This window comes from Sardina pilchardus, chromosome 23, assembly GCF_963854185.1.
Source record: "Sardina pilchardus chromosome 23, fSarPil1.1, whole genome shotgun sequence".
Classification (NCBI taxonomy): domain Eukaryota; kingdom Metazoa; phylum Chordata; class Actinopteri; order Clupeiformes; family Clupeidae; genus Sardina; species Sardina pilchardus.
Window position 1 is genome coordinate 20,068,086 of NC_085016.1, and position 13,751 is coordinate 20,081,836.

At 43.9% G+C, this 13,751-nt stretch overlaps 1 protein-coding gene across 1 annotated transcript in view; it reads right to left on the reverse strand.

The window, feature by feature from the left end:
• The window catches only part of LOC134071493 (collagen alpha-1(VIII) chain-like), a 25,228-nt gene extending 13,067 nt beyond the window's left edge, over positions 1 to 12,161 (reverse strand). The window contains exons 1-2 of the mRNA XM_062528236.1: positions 12,096 to 12,161; positions 832 to 988 (exon numbers count right to left, since the gene is read on the reverse strand). The gene's annotated coding sequence lies outside the window, so the exon portion shown is untranslated. The remainder of the gene's footprint in view (positions 1 to 831; positions 989 to 12,095) is intronic.
• Between the last annotated feature and the right edge of the window lie 1,590 nt (positions 12,162 to 13,751).

Sequence of the window (13,751 nt, forward strand, 5' to 3'; positions counted from 1 at the left end):
ATCAAGTAAGTTTAAGCACCCAGTTCGAAGCACTAAGGTGTTGAGCGCGCTTCTTTATTTATTCACGCTACATTGAGTAAGCAATGTTGCATTTTTCTTTCCTTGCTCTTAAGCTGTACTTTGCAACATATCTGCACCTGCAGTATAACTTATCAAGGTGTGCAGCTGGACCCGCCTCTCCTCCATGAACCATACAGTATAGAGACAGCTGTTTCTAGATTCTGTCCTTTTAGAGGGAAGATCGTGCGTCCTTTGAAATGGTCAGTTGAAGTATTTTTATAGCATTTTTTTTAAGTAAGTCTACTTCCATTTAATTAGAAACGCTTTGTTTTATGTAACATTATTTGATTTATTTCAATTGAACGCAGAGTACTAACTCTGACATAACAAGCATACCCTAGAAAACAAAACATCTGTTCATGGAAACTTTGTACACACACTTCCAGACACATATTGCATCCACTGACAGCACCTCACTGGCACACCTTGTGGGAGCCTCTGATTCATGTGGATGCGAATGGAGACATGCTGGTGGACCGGTTTGCTTGATGGCAAAGGATGTAACGCAAAATCATCAAAGTCTTAGAGAGGAGCTCCTCCATAATCCTGTCAGTCTAACCCACATCGCTCACAAAACAATCAACCAAAATGGAGGTGAAAAGACAGCACCCTTTGCGAAATATAGTGGGTTGACTAACGAAACACGCAAAACAAATCTCAAAATACACCTCAATTATGTCCTCAGTCTACTTCTAGTAGATTACTTACACTATTATGTAGTTCATGAGGAAATCAGCTAAGCTGGTTAAAAAATGAAAGCTCACATCTTACCCTCAGCGTGGCTTTGTCCTAATGAGTCCCGTGGCCCCCCTGTGGAGTGTGGTGCGGTTTTGGCGCGGCGTCGCGTCTCTCGTCCTGCTGTCGACGGGTGACTGTGGGCATGAGTCGCGCCCAGGCAGCAGGTCTCGGGGGGGCAGCCGCGGCAACCCTGCAATCATGATGGATGAGCAAACGGGCTGCACTTTGACTTTTCTCGACCCGATGCTACTTTAACACCGGGCCTCCAGCTCAGCCGGGCCCCTGTAGAACTTGGCTTATGTTCAGAGAGGGGGCCTCAATCAATGTCTTTTTTCCTCTATCTACTGTATCTACTCTAGTCACTGTTTCTGCATACATATATTTCTGTCTTTATCAATTCATGATTTTTCATTGGTGATTCAACTTTTTGTCAATAGTTTTTCATAAAATGTTCAATCATTCATTCACAATTAGCATAAGGAAAGAATATGTCTGTTTCAAATTCACATACAGTAGATGAGAGATGAATGGCCTTGGTGTAAAACACACAGAGTAGCTTCGTGTTGATCTGATACACTAGTTCTTACTGTAAATGCAAAAAAAGAAAAGTTGTATGGGCTCCAGGCAGATTTTAACTGCAAACTGTGACTTTGCACATCTGTCTCGTGGTACATTGCTGCAGATATCACTGGGCTTTCTTCCCCTGTGAACTACACATGCTTGCGTCACTCAGCCCAACAACTGCATTGCTGAGAAATGCATTGCCTTCCATGGGCCACCTGTCATCTTACTTCAATATACTGTATAATCATGAATGTAATTCCCTGAACTTCACCAAGTAAATGCACTAGCTATGTTACATACATATGATCAGTAAGTATATGAAGGACGACACAAGACTTCACAAACCCAGTCACTCAAGTGAGCATCGAGTCACATTTACATAATCCAGTGTCTGTGTGCATTGGAAGAACGTTGTGAGGACTGGAGCAATGTGGGTGAATAGATGAGGGCACTGAAGGGTTTGTAAAACCAAACAATAGATCTGTAGAACATTTACAGACAAACAATTAGGAGACTGACAAGCTGTGTTGGGAGTCAAGTGTAAAGAACATATCAGTATGCCCAAGCTTACAGTGGTGCAGTGAATCAATCAGCATTAACCCACAGATGGCAGACAGTTTGGGAAATGTGCTAGACGGTCTGGCTGCAGACCTACTGTATGGAGTGAGTGGAGCTCCACTGGAATGGAAACATGTCACCTCTACTTGAATGAATAATAATGAAGTAGCTGAGTCGATGCAATGGACAGATCGAAGGTGTTTTTGTATTTCTTTTTCCATCAACAATATGTTACCTCATCAGTATACGTACTGTATAAACGAACATGACATATTTTTTTTAGCCTAGAAGCCAGCCTGAATTTAACCCTGCCCACAAAATTTGAGGTCAGGAAGTTTGGTCTGGCCTCTATGCCTGTATGAAAATTGGGCGCACCAATCAAATCGTCTGGATGGGCTTTATACAATGATGGACAGAGGAGCAATAGTAGGCATTCCTGTCACCTGAGTGTGCTTCAGTTGATTTTGTTTACAACAAAATGGTTATTGCTAAAGAATCTAGACGTTTAGATGTTGCTATCGTGTCTGTTACAAGGTACCGACAGCGTAATAACTTTAAAAAAAAAATAATAATAATAAGAAAAAACGATCAGAAAAAAGTAATAGGGATCGGGCACACGCCTTGCATTCTAGGAATATTGCCGCCATGTTGGTAGCGGACCGAATGTAAATCCATTCATTCAGATGCAGAAGACTCAAGAAGCAGAAATGTATTAGCAATTCTTTTCCTCTTGCGATAGTGGGTTGCGCTGTTAGTCACACCCCACTACACAGCAACATACGACCAAGAGGGCAAAAACTACTTAACTTAAAAAAAAAAAAAAGTAACAGGAATACACTAATAGGCGGGAGTAAATCCATAGTAATACATAGTAAACTAAGGAGTGAGGCTGCCAATATGGCTGTGCCCGCCGAAGTTTTCACGTCATGATCCCGAGTCCTATTAAGGCATTTGTGGTGAAGAAGGATGTTTTGGCTGTTCTCTCCACAGGATTCATGGTACTGTAGGCTATTTCATTGCTCTAATTGGTTAGGTCTACCCAATGGTGAGCAGAGGCATAATCTCATAATCTCATCCCAATCATGCAATAGACTCAAATTCTGAATGGAGCCAGTCATACAGAGTCATACTTCTCTGGAAATAAAAATTACTCACATTAAGGCTTCAGATGTTATCTGAAAGTAACATCAAATTGAATGGGGGATAGTAGCATGCTAACTCTTAAGTGCCCTTAACCTCAGACCCTCCCAGAAGTGCATATATAGCTTCACCTACGAACGTCCACCTACCCCCTTGGTATATATGCTAACAACCAACCACTAAGAACAGTATTGAATCATGGGAGGAAAAGACATGGGCTTATATATAATTATTTTATTATCAACAGTATAACTTTTTTTATAACTTGAACAAAACTATGCATAGATGTTGAGGTGATGTGTTTCTGTTCTAGAATGGAGCTCCACACCTCTCTCGAAATGTGAGCTTTCGGTTCTGGAAATATGGACATTACGTTTTCTCTCCTCGAGACCAAGGTAAGAAATGGGCCATACTTGTGAGTTCTACTCTATGTGCAGGTGAGAAAGATGTATCCATATCAAAGCGGAAGACATCAGTTAGCGAAGCTGACAGTAGAACCACTCTATCCAGACAGAGGCTTGACCTTAAATGCAACACATCTGCAAAGCCAGGTGGGACTTAAAACACTGATTGCTGTTTCTGGCTATGCAGTTGGTGGAAACTCGAGAGTGGGCAAAAATGCCAGACATTTTCCAGTTACCTATAACTAGCCAACAAAGGCAACTATTCTTTCTTGTGTCTGTTGTGTTGTACTGTTCCACTACTTACTCATCTCAGTTATTTTGAGCACAGCGATTAATATCATTTTACAGTTGCCTCAGCCCTCATGTGTCACAGTCAATGCATATAAAAAGCAGACATTTAAAAGTTACAAAACCCAAGAAACTAATTACTTTTATACACAGTATTTGGTAAAGTAATTCATCTGCTTTTGAAAGACGTAACTGTGACTAATTCCTAGTGTCCAGAACGCAACAATGACACCAATGTCCAGATACAATTTAGGTTAAATCTATAAATGTGTAGGCCAGAGTTACTCGATGGTCAACTGTCAACTGAATTGGCCAGTGGAAGACACAATGGTGCCAGTAACATCAGTTATGAAGTCTTCAAAATGAATGGAGACTTTTCAACCAGTCCAACACCTAGAGATTTGAGCCAACATCTGGAAATATGGAGGTAGATTAGAGGGTCTAAAAAGTACCCAGGGACAAATCCAAAACATTTAAAAGTGCTCCCCTGGGCAGTATTGACAGTGATCTGGTTGTGAAAGTGCTTCCAGAGGAAACAGCTAGAACAGTAGCATCTAATGAACAGCTACAACAGGTAACAGAAAAGTCAAACTCCTCGACACTTGATGTGAGGCAATAAGACAACAGTCCTTGTCATATGGTGTGTAGGCTTTTTTAAATAAAATTAGTTTACAATATTTGTTTTGGCATGCAGGCTAGTTTATGTCACAATCTCCAGAAGGTCAAATGCCTGTGACCTGTCATTTATCCAGTACCACGGACAGAGCCACCCACAGCCTGGGTCAAACTCAACCCTTATGATTATTTGTTGTATTTGATTGAAAAGAGTAGGCTAATCAAATAATCAACTATGTGACAGTGAAATACCAGGTGTTCTGGGTAGGCCTATGCATCTGTAATGTCATTCAACCACATTGTCAGTGTAGGATCAAAATGAGGTTGAAAATGTTATGCTAAGGTAAAGGGACTGTTATTTACTGCCAATGAAATGTTCTAAATTATGCTGTAACACCTGAGATCACAGATTCTTCGTATTTAATATCAACTGCAAAAATAAAAGACCTCACATTTACCAATAGCCTAATACAATTGTTACTTAACAAACAAATCAATTCTTCAACAACATGAGAGACATAGAGAGAGAGAGAGAGAGAGAGAGAGAGAGAGAGAGAGAGAGAAACACATGAAGTCACTATAAAGTATTTAACCTAACTATTTTTTTCCATGGACGCAACTGCCGTGCTTTTTACTCAAAACAGTGGATAAACCTGCCAGGTGCCATGTTATGTTACCATGGGAACAGGCACCCTCTTTCTTGATATCGGTGGAAACTAACAGGTAGCCTACCAAACAACTGAAGAAACTGAAGTAAAAACAAATGTCCCTCCTAATTTCCCCGTCCCAAAAGTTTGTTCCCGGCTCAACCCAATTTCAATATTATTAAACGGTATATTAGCACAGCAAAAAGATTCTCAGTATGATAAATTCAATTAGTCTTGGCCCAGCTTGAGTCAATATATACTGTACATGGGTCTCCAGCCACCAGGGGACTCTAATGTGTTTTTTTGGTATATGTGTGTGAATCTCAACTTTACAATTTATTATTCAAGGTGACTACATTTTTAGTCATAATTATTCTGAAATTCCAGCCAGATGTATGGTTATTTTTTTAAAAAAGAAAACATGAATAGGGTCTCAGATACTGTAAATTGGCATGAATAAGAAAGCACTTTAATTTAACCATTACCAGTGTTCTTGGTCACTGACATGGGCCAAAAAACGAGCAATTCTGCTGTGTGACGAAAAACATGGAAAATCACTGTGAGCTCAAAATGTCTCTTAAGTGCGGTGTACCCAGAATTCAATTTTTGAGCCTTGTCCAAGCTCCAAGGGTAACCACCCTGCTCACTCCCCTTGTTTATTTATCAAATTCACATGGCTGCAATAAAATTCTCACTTGGTTCCCCAAGGTTTACATTGAAACAACAAGTGCGCCAAAACATCCATGCTACTTATCTGTGAGACAAGCCCAGTGAAATATTTAGGGAAAAAAAACAAAACACGGAACGTTACAATAGTATTGTCTTACAGGCACAACAATCGGCAGAGCGAGGATGAGAGACTGAAAAATGAAACAACAGAAACAATGAAAGATGTCTGTGAGAGAAAAGACATAGCAAAAAGGGGGCAGACAGTGTGTGTGCGTGTGTGTGTGTGTGTGTGTGTTTGTATGTCTGAGAGGGAGGGGGGCAAAGAAAGAAAGAACAAAATTTCTGTACTCTTCTCAGCTGCCAACATTTACAACCACAGCAGTTGTCTGGCTGGTTATAAGCCATTGCTTTTATCGCCCTGTCGGCCTCTGAGTCTAAAATAATCAAATTTCCATTTCTTCTCTGAGTGTCCTGACTGCTTCCAGATGCTCTCTTCAATCTCTGATAAACAATCTCAATCACATTTTGAATGTCAGCTATGCTATTTGTTTTGCACGTACATGTTCCTGGGACTAATTGTCTGTGATCTTTGATATGCGTTGGGATGTGTAATGTTTGTTTTATTGCCCCCTTTTGTAATGTAAACAGAACTATGGGAGATGTTAACAGAAGCGGGATTTGAGTCTAGCTCCTGATGTCTGGCTTGTGATGCCAAATTGACACCATGAAGCAGATTTAAACGCAGCTAAAGTGTAAATATCTGGAGGAGGCTTTTCAATCTTTCCCCTCAGCAGCTGTGAATGAGCTGTTTCATTCAGTAAGCGATCCCAGACTTGTATACAGACGAGTAATGAAGATCTTCAATGCAAGCTTGAATGCTCTCAGATGGCTGGCAGTTAAATGACATGCTATGGAACAGATTTGAAGATTTAAGGTTCAAGATATCTTAAAAGGTTTAACACACTCACACACACACACACACACACACACACACACACACACGTGCAAAGTCGTTGTTGTATAGAAACGACCTGTAGAGCAAGATTTAAAAAATTTTTCCTAATGCTTTTAGAATCCTCTGTCATGGAAAATGCTAGAAAGCACATGGAAAATACTTTAAATACTTAAGGTTGGATAGGTGATTGAACTGTCCTTTTACGTTTATTTTTCATTGGGATATGCCGTTTCTTATGTTAGCTTTATTTACTTTCAAAACCTTTTTCTTTAAATAAGCTTCTGTTTTTTTAATGAAAGGCAACACATTGAAGCAATTGCAATCTCATCTGCAGAAATCTCATCTTAAGAGAGTCCGACTAAATTGTCTGCTCGGAATCTGAGTCACATTAGGCCGTTTCGTTTCCAAACATGCGCGGGAGAGAAAAAGAAAGGAAAAAAAAAAAGCTCAAACTCACGCTCCGAGCCCACACCAAGCGAACAACGCAGCAGACAGTAGGACCTTGTCAGAAGCACTCTTAAGCACAGTAAATTTCACACGCACGGACAGTTCCAGGAGCACCGCTCTCTCGCTCCCTGTGACCCCGGTGTCATAAAACTTCAGCATCCCTGAAGAGACACCATCAATTCTCACCTCTGACAACAATGGCGTGATGACAAAAAAAAGGAGGGGGGGAAAGAGAAAGAAAGAGAGAGAGAGAGAGAAACAGAGAGAGAAAGAAAAAGTGTGTGTGTGTGTTTGAGAAAGAGAGAGAGTGTGTGTGTGTGTGTGTGTGAGAGAGAGAGAGTGCAACCAGAGGGAGAAAGGTGAAATCTGCTCAGCCCAACCAATTTCCCCCACCACAGCCAACACCGTAATTCCCCTCTCACAAAAGCTTAACTGCTCCCCAAGGAAAGGTCACCCATTCCCTCCCTCTTCTCCTTATCTGTCATCATGTCATTCTCTATCTCCCTTTTCTCTGTCTTTCTCTCTGTCTCTCACTCTTCCTTTTCTCTTTCTCTCTCTCCTCTCTCTTTCTCTCTCTTTCTCTCTCTCTCTCTCTCTCTCTCTCTCTCTCTTGCTTTCATGCTTTAGAAGTAACGTCAGTTCTGGACCAGGAAGTGGAACACTGTGTGAAAGAAGCCATTACCTCCGCTCCTCCGGGACATCTCAATAAAGGGACACGCTGACGGATGAGCTAACCTGGCTAAAGCGCGCTGCTAACGCCCGCTAAGCTCACCTTACCCCAAATTACCTTTGCCACGGTTGTCCTCTCTGGGAAAACTCACAGAACGCTCTTGGGACCATTTTCACATGCAGAACCCCCCGCCCCCCTCCCCACCACCACCGTCACCACCACCAACACACACACACACACACACAAACAAACAGTCAGACACCACTGGTCAAAAATATGCAAAAATATTCATTCGTTATTTCGATTATCATAAGCAATCCTAATCCTCCCCCTTTTCACAGTGTATTGACATTAAGTTTTAAGCTTTGTTGTTAATTCACCTACCGGTTCTATGGATGCCTGCTCAGGGTGCAACCAGAACATATGCAGGGGCAGCTACTTTTAATGTGCGCTGTGGTATTTCGGAGATTTTCGGAAAGGAGCTTACAGTGGTTGCAGTGAACAGAGGAATGCAAGATCAGCTGACAGTACTGTCAAGGAGCCAAGCACACAGCCTGGGACTGTGAAACACATTCTCTCTTCCTCACTTTCTCTCTCACTCTCTCTCTCTCTCTCTCTCTCTCTCTCTCTCTCTTTCTCCTTCTTTCCTCCATATCCCTCAGGTGCACTGGAAGTATTTAGTGTAACCATGTGTGCAGGTCCCGAGAGGGGCTGGGAGATGTTGTCTGCTTTGGTTCAGGTCGAGAGAGGAGAGCCGATCGCTGGTGCTGCTCCTCCCTAGCTGGCCAACATCGACTAGGGAGCGGACGATCATTATCCCCCCCTCCCTCTCTCTCCCTCTCTCTCCCTCTCTCTCCCTCTCTCGCCCCTGATGCACTGCTTGGACACTGGCTTTTCTCTTCTCCTCTCTCTCTCTCTCTCTCTCTCTCTCTCTCTCTCTCTCTCTCTCTCTCTCCCTCTCCCTTGTTGATTTGACTACTAAAACCTCCACCCCAACCAACCCTCACCCCTTTTTCTCTATACATTTCGTATATAAAATGTTTACGGTAAGTGTGTGTGCTCCCATCTCGTGTATGAACAGAGTGATTTATGCTCGCACAAACACTCAAACAGTGCCCACAGTGCCGGGCATGTGTGCATGTCAGGCAAAGGTCAGCATCGAGCAGGCCCTCCTGCATTCTCGCGGGGCCCGCGTGTGTCCCAGAGACTGGGTGGGGAGGGGGTGGATGGGGGGGGGGGCATTCCTGATCACTCCAATTTCCATTCAATTCTTGGCATTCCTTCACATGCGAGTGCTGCCTCTGCCTCGGAGAGCGTCCACTCTCTGTCCTGCAGAGTCCAGAGGAGTGGGAGGCCTGAACCGGAGAAGGTAAACAGGCGAGGAAAAGAACGGGAAGGGGTCGGCGTAGAGGTGTTGGTGCTAGTGGTGGTGGTGGTGGTGTTGTTGGTGGTGGTGGCGGTGAAAAGAGTTGGCGTCTTTACAGTGGGGGGGAGGTGGTGTGGGGGGGGGGGTCCCCGCAGTTAAACTGAGTCAACACGGCTGGATGAATGGGGGTCAAGCTCTCGGCGGCTCACAATACAAAAGAGGGGGAGACCTCGCAGTGGACACACTGTGTTGCTCTCGCTGTTGCTGCAAGACCAGCCCTGCCATCAGATCCATTTCCCCCTCCGCTCTGGAATCTGAGGGCTGGGAAGAGCGGAGGCCAAATTTTCAAGTCTTTGAGGAGAATGTGCTGGGAGATGCATAATTTTCTTATTAGCCTTGAGCCATGTCAGACAGAATATCTGGTGTCTGGGAAAACAAGTCAATCCATACCCACAGCCAAGCCTCTTGTTAGAGGAGGCCGAAGACTCCACATTCTCCTTTACTATGCTGTAGCATTCGCTGCTTACTGTAAAGCGAGGGGGCTGTTGTTATGGTGGTCAAAAATTTGATCTCTACTTCCAGAACACGCCCCTCGGCTATCGGAAAGAAATCAGAAATCACTTTTAACGAAGCTAGAACTAAATGCTATGGATGAGCACTGTTTTTTCTTTTTTTTTTTAAAGAGATAGCTGAGGAACGACCACCTGATCCTGGCAATACTCAGTAGTGTTATTCATCCACATGTGGCCTGCGGCCGGACCCAAAATGAAGCCAAGCTCATTTATGAGACATCCTCGGATTTACGAGCAGACAGACAATTGATGAGGATATATCACGTCAGGCGCACAAGAAAGACACTTAATGCATTGCACAGTTACTCGACTCGTCGCTTCGCTCCTCTGCTCTCTGTCTCTCTCTCTCTCTGTCTCTCTCTCTCTCTCCCTCTTTCTCTCGCTCTCACCGGGCCGCATGCTACTGATCCGTTTCATTTTTCTAACTCAACTCAAACATAAAGTAGGAAAATATCTCACAAATTTATTGGTCTGGGAATGCTGGTGGTGGTTATGGTGGTGTGTGTGTGTGTGTGTGTGTGTGTGTGTGTGTGTGCGTGCGTGTGTGTGTGTATGTGTGTGTGTGTGGGTGTGTGTAGGAGGGGGAAGCATCCTCTGAGAAGTTCCCTCACATGAGCTGTTGGATGAAAGCCTGTGAGCGAGTTCTGGCGAAGGATGCTGGTCTGCTGGGTTCAGCCATTTCTCTTGCTCACAGAAGGGAGAGGCAGACAGACATAGATAGATAGATAGATAGATAGATAGATGGAGGGATGGATACATCGATAGATGGAGGGATGGATAGAGAGAGGGGGAGAGAAAATGTGAATCAAGACAGGGATTGTTGACTCTGGACAGGTTCTGGTCGGTTTGGGTTGGGAGGGGGGTGTAACCAGAGTGTGGGCAGGATGGTTTGGACAGGCCTCAGAGTTTCCCACATAAGCCCCACAGGTAATTCACAGCGAAGGGCCATGGACGTTACCATGCCAGGAAGCAAGGATGCGAGTTGTGTCATTATGATTACCACAGCCACAGAGAGAGAGAGAGAGAGAGGGAGACAGAGAGAGAGAGAGAGAGAGAGAGAGAGGGAGAGAGAGAGAGAGACAGAGAGAGAGAGAGGGAGGGGAAGGTGAAGGAAGGGAAAATATTCCCTAAGGAGACTCATAAACATTTCACACTTCTCATGCTCAGTGCTACGGGGTAGAGCCGGGACCCTGAGCCAAGCTCCATGTGCTGGAGCACTCACCTTCGCCCTCTCTCTTGAGAGAGCAGTGTCAAGGAACTGGACATAAATGACCTCAGCTGGACACTAGAAAAAAAGGCACACTTTCCAAAGGTCCCTCTTTTGACTACAGTAACTGATAAAACTGACTGGATTCTCACCTGCCCTTGTCATAAGTTGATTTAAGAGATTTTCTCACCATCACACATACAGAAGACACAAGGTATGCTGCGTCACAAAAAAAAAGAAAGACAAAAGCTGTGGCTGTAAATTCAAGGAGAAATGTCACATCCCTTGTGAAAATAAAAACAAACAAACCCCAGTTTCCAACTTAGTAGTGTGGTTTAGTCAGCAGAGGAAAGAAATGGGATACTTGTGCTCTTTCGCTCACTCTGCATCTAGGTCTTTCTTTGTCTCTTTCTCAGCTGCTATGTTCAAAAAAAAGTGTGTTTTTGTTGTGCCCCCGGGGCAAAACAGACCGCTCAAAATCCCTAAGCCCCGGAAAAAAGTCGACAGCCGTCTTCGGGGGCTTGGCGGCCAGTGTCCGGAAACATGGCATAACATTGGCATCACTCAGGCCAAACCTCAGCCAGCAGAAAGCACGCAGCCTCTGCTAAACAACGATCAGGGGCCATGGACAGTCTGCAGTGCTTACAAAAGCAACTGGTTTATTATTGCGCATGGCAAAACATGGCACAACTGACCCTGCAGAAGCAGTGTTTATGGGCACTAGACTGCAACTGAGAAATGGCTCACATATGGAGAAATGACACATTGAGAACATGATATGGCAGCAGTATAATTACTGAAATAAAACTGTCTTGCTCCCTATATTTTCATAAACAGAGTAGGCACATACACTTCATCAATCATTGCCCCAGACTAAAATACATAAAAAAAAAATGCAATCCATTAAACTTCAAAATGCCTGTATTCCTCATTAATAAATATAGCAAACAGTCCCTTTAGCTACTTTTTATATAACCAATACATAAACAATTACACATGTGCAAAATATTTGTGCAAAAATAAATAAATAAATCAAGAAATGGAAACTAGCTTGCCATTCCAGTGTCTGACATTGTCCGAGCTACATATTTCGGAATAAGCCTAAGTGAGTGGAGAGCCAATTCAGCGCAGCATTGAACGTGACTGGTAACGGAATCAAACCACAACAATTTTTGGATGCTGAAGATGTGCTTACCTCTCGTGTGTGTTTTTTCCACTTGGGACAGGAGAGCACTCGGTAGACAGACACTGGGGTAAAGACCTCTGAACAGCCACAGGCAGCATGGACTACACTTTTATGGACAGGTGGGTGGAGCCAGAGCCGTTCCTGCGAGGAGGTGGGCAAAGAGAGAGGGAGAACGAGAGAAACTGAACAAGAGAACGTGTGCGTGTGTGTGTGTGTGTGTGTGTGTGTGTGTGTGTGTGTGTGTGTGTGTGTGTGTGTGTGCGCGTGAAGAAGACAAAGTGAAAGATGGACAGAGAGCATGTGCAACAGCAAGGAAAGTTCTGGAGAGAAAAGGCAACATGGGACAGAGAAGAGGAGATGAAGCAGGAATACAGAGAGAGGGAGACAGAGAAGAGGAGAAAGTGTTTTTGTGTGTGTGAGAGATAAAGAGAGATGGTGAAAGGGAAGATGTGAGTGTGTGTGTGAGGGATAGAGAGAGAGAAAGAGAAGAAAAGGAGAAAGAGTGAGATGGAGAGAGGGTGAGAGGAACGAGTGTGTGTGAGAGAGACAGGAAAGGAGAAAGCGTGAGATGGAGAGAGGGATTAGACAGAGTATTTGAGAGAGGGAAGACAGAGAGAGAGAGAGAGAGAGAGATGAGAGGGCAGAAAGGGAGAGCTGAAGAGATGGATGGTGAATCAGAGAACGAGAGACCAGGTGCAATACCTGGCCTTTACGGAAAGGGATTCAACCTACAAATCCTCTGACTTGTAGCTCTGACATCCGTGCATTAAATCACAACATCACAGTCGAGAACAGTGGCGTCGCATATTCCATCCATCCATCCCTCTCGCCTTTGGCACGGAGATTCTTCTCCAGTTTGACTCCTGTGCTGAGGATCTGTGACATTTATTTGAGTAGCCGCTCTATAAAGACGATGCCTATGGAGATCTAAAATGCCTTGTCTCTGTATACTCCCAAGGAAGCCAAGAATCATGATGTTATGAGAGCGAAAGAAGGAAAGGGAGAGAAAGACACAGGGAGAGAGAGAGAGAGAGAGAGAGAGAGAGAGAGAGAGAGAGAGAGAAAGAAAGACAGAGAGAGAGAGGGAGAGAGAGTCAAAAGGACAGGCATAACAGCTGGTTCAGATTTGGTGCAGTATTGAAAATATGTTTTTGTTTGTGTTGTAATGTTGCCGTATGTCCATGTCTTTTCAGCACAGTTCCTGTTTGTCAAGAAAACATTAACATAACCACTTGCGATTTGCCTGTCAGCCCACCCCCCCACCCCGCACCCCCCAATGTCGGACTGAGACGGGTAATTTTATGCCCATTAAAACGCTCGCTAATGAAAACATTTTGCCCTCACGTGTCATACACTTCCTGTTTCAGTCTTTTCCCGTCTCTCTCTCCATTTGGTTTCTCACCACACACACACAGACACACACACACACACACACACACACACACACACACACACACACACACACACACACACACACATCTATACAGAGCAGCAGACAAATGAATATTTTCTTGCCTTCGATTACCCCATCACCCAACTCAGAAACATATACACACATTCAAAACATGACAGATTTACTACCACAAAAGGCAAAAGTTCCCCAAAATGTAAAATAATATTGCCGTTTCGCCTCATCGACAGTATTGCAGCTTACATGAACTCTCA